The sequence below is a fragment of the Notechis scutatus genome, chromosome 4 (genome assembly GCF_049901735.1).
Source record: "Notechis scutatus isolate UNSWTSFEM ecotype Mainland chromosome 4, rNotScu1.2, whole genome shotgun sequence".
Taxonomy (NCBI): Eukaryota; Metazoa; Chordata; class Lepidosauria; order Squamata; family Elapidae; genus Notechis; species Notechis scutatus.
In genome coordinates this window covers 56,406,941-56,413,868 of record NC_142012.1, presented here as the reverse complement: position 1 = coordinate 56,413,868, position 6,928 = coordinate 56,406,941, and positions in this window count along the sequence as shown.

Sequence of the window (6,928 nt, the reverse complement as noted above, 5' to 3'; positions counted from 1 at the left end):
TTCTTTCTTTCTTTCTTTCTTTCTTTCTTTCTTTCTTTCTTTCTTTCTTTCTTTCTTTCTTTCTTTCTTTTTCCCTCCCTCCCTCCCTCCCTCCCTTCCTTCCTTCCTTCCTCCCTCCCTTCCTTCCTTCCTGTCTCTCTCTCTCTCCCCTCTCTCTCTCTTACACACATACACATGCACAATCTCATATATTCCTGTGTGGTGTATACATATGCACAGAGAGACATAAACGTACTCTGAAACAGATACACACACTTTATCTATATTTGTATTTATATCTTTGTGTATCTCTATATCTCAGTATCTCCGTATCTCTACCCATACCTATATATACCTATACCCAGGGGTGGGATTCTACCAGTTTGCACCTATTTGCTAGAGCCGGTTGTTAACATTCTAAGCAGTTCGGAGAACTGGTTGTTAGAAGAAATTACTGGCCTAATCCTGTATGGAAGGCAGGAAGGAAACATTCTGGTGTTGCTTACAGAAACTGCCTCTCTGTTAACCCTTCTTACATATTTGGCAGGACTAGACTTCCTGTCTCAGGAAGTCTCTGGAATTTTTTCCCCTCTTTTGCTGGTACTTTGCTTGTGTGGAGTGATCATTCAAAGTTACAATGGCACTGAAAAAAGTGACATGACCATTTTTCACACTTACCACTGTTGCAGCATCCCCACAGTCATGAGAGGCCAGGCAAGGAGATGCATGCCTCGATGTGAGTGATATTGAGTTGGCCACCCCCAGCCAACAACATGACCACCAAGCCATGTCCACCACTTAAGCCATGCCCACAGAACCGGTTGTTAAAAAATTTGAATCCCACCCCTGCCTATACCGATACCGATACGTCTGTCTGTCTGTCTGTCTGTCTGTCTGTCTGTCTATCTATCTATCTATCTATCTATCTATCTATCTATCTATCTATCTATCTATCTATCTATCTATCTATTTCTCCTTTATCTATTTATCCCAAAATGATCGAGTTTGAAAAGTTGAAGGCATGCCATCTTCTTATTAAGTGGCAAATTAATTCTTATACATACTATTCTTATATCAGAATTCTATATACTTTCAAATCAAGTTCCAGCATTTTCTATGTTCTTAAACTCATCGTTTGCATATTGAAGAAAAACAAGTAAAGCAGAGTTTCTGAAAATAACTTTCCAGACCATCTAAAATAACATGTGATTGTTGGCATCATTTGTATTCTCAATCAGAAGTAGGAAAGGCATTCCTTCCATGCTATATCCAGCATATTTGCCTCTTTTTGGAGCGCGGGCAGTCTCAGAACTCCTTCCAGCTCTGCATGGGTTTGAAAAATAACCTAACAATGCCACCAGAAAAAGCTTTTGTGAATGGTAGCAGAGTTGAGATGCCATTTTCTTAGCAAGCGACCCATTAATTTCTAGCTGGTATTCTACTGGGTGGGCAGAAGCTGCCTTTCATTGGCATCCCTTCCTTTCATCGAACATAGACTGATGGAGTTGGAAGCGACTTCCGAGGTCTTCTAGTCCAAAATCCTGTATCGTCATCTTCTTTTAACGAGCCCATAATCCCTTGTGGGGTGGAGTCTGGGCAACTGAATGGAGCTAGCAGAGTGTTTTAATGGCCAGATGCGCTTCCTGTCACCAATGCGGAGTTTTGTTCGGCAGATATATTCTCAGTGTGCCCAGAGAGAGAAATATCTGCCTCTACCTAGGATCAAACTCACAGCCTCCTGATGGTGACACGAGAGCTCCACCTCTAGGCCACCACACCACTCTCAGGAGACCTTGTATCATTTCAGATAAATGTTCGTCCAGTCTCTTTTTGAAAACCACCAGTGATGGAGCACTCACAACTTCTAAAGGCAAGCTGTTCCATTGATTAACTGTTCTCACCACTAGGGCATTTTTCCTTAGTTCTAGATTTCTTCTCTCCTTAGTTTCCTACCATTGTTTCTTTTTTTACCTTCTGGTGCTTGGTAAAATAGGTTGACACCCCTTCATCTTCATTACAGGCTTTCAAATATTGGAATACTGCTATCATAATGGCTTTAGTTTTTCTTTTCATTAGATTAGACACAATTCCTATAATGGTTCTTTGTATGTTTTAGCTTCCAGCTCCCTAATCATGTTTGTTGCTCTTCTCTGCACTCTTTCCAGAGTCTCAACATTTTTTTTATACCATGGTGACTAGAACTGGATGCAGTATTCCAAGTGTGGTCTTACTGAGGCTTCGTAAAACTGGAACTTCATATATTTCTTTCTTCATATCAGACTGTGTGTCATGCCCCTGTTGGAGTCTGACTCCGAGGGAGAGGAGGAACAGCCGACAGGGAGTGGAAGTGTTGCTCCGGAGATTATGGAGGAAGCTGGGGAAGGACAGAGGCTGGCTGGGCAGTCAGAGGAAGACCCAGGCCCATCCCCTCTCCATCCTAGGGCACACAGGGAGGAGAGGATAAGGGAGAAACATGGATGGCATGGTCTATGGGGGAGGAAAGGGCCTTGATCCTCTTCATGGGTTACAGTTGTGAGGACTGTTTAAAAGGACGGACATGAGTATGGGCCAGTGCTGGAAACAAAGTGTGAAAATATCTCTAGTCTGTCCATTTCTATCTGAGTTTGGCATCCTTCCCAGTGTGTATTCCGATATCTGTGGACATCTTCAAGCCCTTATCTTGCCTGGTTCCCTTAATTGCTTCACTGTGGTTTGTGTTGTTTTTGCTATTTATAATTTATAGGCATTTTTAGTTTAAACGGCATTTCCTACTTTTCCTAACTGTTTGTGGGTGAGTTTTTTGTCTCCAGTCAAGGATATTTGGAGCTTTGAAGCCAAGTTGAAGGAATAAAAGGGGCTTCACCTGTTTATATGACTTTGTTTATTTTGTATCCCACCCTGGGTCATCACACTGGGCTTTATGTACATGGAATTATTCACTCGCAGAAATCAGTGTGGTACTTCTGTCATTGTGTGAAGGTGTCATTTACTACTGGGTTTGTACAACCCAGGGAATTGCATAATCCACTGGGCTTTACCAACCCTCCTCCTGTATATTTCCTGTACTTCATCCTGTTGAACTGTTGGTCCTTGTTCTTCTTTTTCGTGAGTGTGCTGACAAATATGATACATTCACATCTCCATGTGCAGAGATGGCAGCTACACTGGTTATCCGCACGACAATGCGATCCCTCAAGAGAAGCTGGAGGAAGTTACTTAGCTAATGTTCATCTCTTTTCTGTCTCAATGCCATGCTGGCAGATGAAAACATGCTTGATTCTGCTGCCTTGTCATCTATGTCAGATATTTTTTTTCTTGGTGGGCTGGAATTCCCCTGGTGATACTGTTATCATTTTCTGCTGATTATCCTGCCTATGGAAATGCTTTCTTCCATCGTGGCTTCTATTTTATAATAATTTTAATCCCAGATTTATGTTTCGTGGGTTTGAGGAGTAAGTTTGCCTTTTATTCTTTTCACGGGATACATATCCATAACCTTAAGGAGAATCTGACTTTTATTTTTGATGAGTGATGTATTTTGGACTGGGATCAATCACACGATCAGAATAGAGATGGAAAGCACCTTGGAGATCTTCTAGTCCAATCCTCTGCACAAATGGAGACCTTCTACCACTTAAACAGGTGACTGTCCAGTGTGTTCTTAAAAACCTCCAGTGATGAAACAACCACAACTTTTGAAGGCAAGTTGTTCCACTGGTTAATTGTCCTCACTGATAAGAAGCATCTCCTTAATTCCAGGTTGCTTCTCTTCTTGATTAATTTCCATCCATTGTTTCTTGCCATGCCTTCTGATACTTTGGAGAATAATTTGACCCCCTCTTCTTTCTGGCAGCCCTTGAAATACTGCAATACTGCTATCAAGTCACCCTTAGTCTTTCTTTTCTCTAGACTTGCCATACCTAAATCCTGCAACCGTTCTTTTTTATTAAATGGTGGTCAAAACTGGATCCAGTATTCCAGGTGTAGTTTTACTAAAACTACACTTGGAATTATAAAGCAGTACTAACACTTCATGTCATTTTGATTCTATGTCTTTGTTTATACAACCAAGGATTGTATTAACTTTTTGGGCTGCTGCTGCACACCGCTGGATGAACTGAACTGAATTAGATGGACAAAGTGATTGCCCACTAGACTCCATGTCCCTTTCCCAGTTACGGTTTTTGAGCCAGGTTTCTCCTAATCTGTACTTGTACCTTTGGTTTTCCTGCCAATGATGAGCAGTAAAAATAATGTTCTCTGCAACTTCATCCTGATTGTGGAATTAGGAACAGGGTATCATGTGTTTTAGCAGCATAGTCTCAGATGCCAATATTATTGTTTAGGTCTATTGTTAGCTGACAATAGATTAATGAACTGAATTAGATGGACAAAGCCAGTTGGTCAGATGAGAACTTTACTTTCCTCCATTCTAGTCAATTTTCTAATCAATTTTTTTCCAGAATTTCAGACAGAGTTTAATCATCTATAATCTTAGTCTTCTCGAGTAAACAATGTGTTGGGTTAATGTTCAATTTTTCACATGGAAACCATTGATCGTACTAGCCTCCATTATTAAATATATATATTTCTAGTTGGCAAATGCGTGGTACACCTTGTTAATTTCTCTAAGTTCTATTCTTGGCTGATACAGATAGTCCTTGCCATACACTTAATAGATTCATAAATAACAAGTTGACCTCAACATATGACCACAATTGGGCCTACAATTTATGTCGCTAAGCGGGATAATTTTTAACCAAGTTTTGCACCATTTTCCCTTTCTTGCCACATATGTGAAGTGAACCACTGCAGCTGTCCCTAAGGTGCTTTTTCAAGAGGCAACCGGACTTTCTACTTGTTCTTTGAAGATGTTTTTATTCTCAACCAAGAAGCTTCTTCAGCTCTTCTTCATGACCTGGATGACTGAGAATCTCCATAGACAAATCACTGCAGTTGTTAAATTAATAACATGATTGTTAAGTGAATCTGGCTTCCTCACTGACTTTGTTCATCAGAAGGTCGCAAAAGGGGATCACATGACCCCCTTTTTGATCATGTGACCATGGGGATGCTGCAATGGTTTGTGTCAAAAACGGTCATAAATCACTTTTTTCAGTGCCGTTGTAACTTTGAACAATAAACTAATGGTTGTAAGTCAAGGACTACCTATATTGAAAGATTGGAGCTGGCAGCTGCTAAATATCCCATCATTTGATACCACTCAGCCAGAGGTGGTATTCAGCAGGTTCTGATCAGTTCTGGAGAACCGGTAGCGGAAATTTTGAGTAGTTCGGAGAACCAGCAAATACCGCCTCTGACTGGCCCCACCCCCAACTATTTTCTGCCTCCCAAGTCCCAGCTGATTGGCTGGGTCTTCTTTTGTTTCCCTGCACAGGAGAATGGAGCTGGAAAGCAGGTTAGTGGGGTGAGGAGGGAATGGGGATTGTGCAGTAACCTTTCCTTGCCATACCCACCAAGCCACACCCACAGAACTGGTAGTAAAAAATAGAGTTGGGATTTGCTTTCAAGGATAGCTGGAAACTGAAACAAAAAAAACCTAATGACATTGTAATAATGATATAATATGATATATAATGTTGATTAGAATATAATATGAATGTAAATTCAACAAGAAATGTATACAAATATTATTATGTGCACAAGATATATGTACCCAGTCAACACACTGTATAATTGAAAGAAGAAGTTTTTGTTATAAAAATAAAAAACTTTTTCAAAAAGAAAAAAGAAAAGAACCGGTAGTAAAAAAAATTGAAACCTACCACTGCACTCAGCCCCACCACAGCAATCTCCAGATAAAGAAATGAAATTGCCATGTTGCATTCTGCATATTTTCTTTAAAAACAAAAACAGAAGCTGCAGACAAACCAAAAACAGGGAGACTGGAAAATGCACTTTTGCAGCCGCCCCAATTTGTTTCACTGCCTTGAAATGGCTGTTCTTATTTGTGAATCTGTAACAGTGTTATTATTTGATTGAAAAAAAAATTGCACAATTGTAAAAAAAAAAAAAAATCACCACTTATTCATGTACCTAATATCGTGCAAGTCTCTCTGGCTATATTTTATCAAAAAGAAAACAAACAAACACTTTGCTTTACAATAATTCAGGGCACAACTGACTTTTACTCTCTTCATTAGGAGTCTTTCTAAAAGGAGAAGTTTTGAATTCACTCTGTTATATATTTATGGCAGGCCACCTGGGATCATGGAAAGAATGTAAATCTCAAAAAAACAGAAATAGCATGCTGAGTTTTTAAATTAACCTTGCAGGATGTGTTTTAGCCTGGGCTCATATCCTAAAATTTGCTATAGCTCAAATTAAAGCTTTTTTACAGATAAGTGTGAACTGCAAACATATGTGGCAGTTATTTGAGATGATAGAAGTTGGAGATTTAAGATTCTTACCTCAGTTTAGGATTAGTTACATATCTAACTGCATATCTGGAAGGATGTAGACAACATGGAACCTGCTTTATTTTTACAAAGAAAATGCTGTAATCGTTACAAGCATTATTGGAAAAGAACATCACAGAGAGAAAATTCAGTGTGATTGACAGGATTGTAAATGAGGTATACTTACCAATGAGCTGATATACAAAACCTTAGTAAGACCACACCTGGAATACTGCATCCAGTTTTGATCAACACATTACAAAAATGTGCAGAGAAATAGTTGCAGAGAAGCACAGCTAAGACCATTAAAGGCCTGGAGACTAAAACATGAAGAACGGTTGGCTAGTCTAGAAAAAAGAAGGACCAGGGATGACATGATAGCAATCTTCCAGTATTTGAGGGGCTGCCACAAAGAAGAGGAGGTCAACTTATTTTCTGAAGCACCAGAGGGCAGGACAAGAAACAAGGGATGGAAAGTAATCAAGGACAGAAGGAGAATCAAGGAGAAATTTCCGAACAGTGAGAACAAT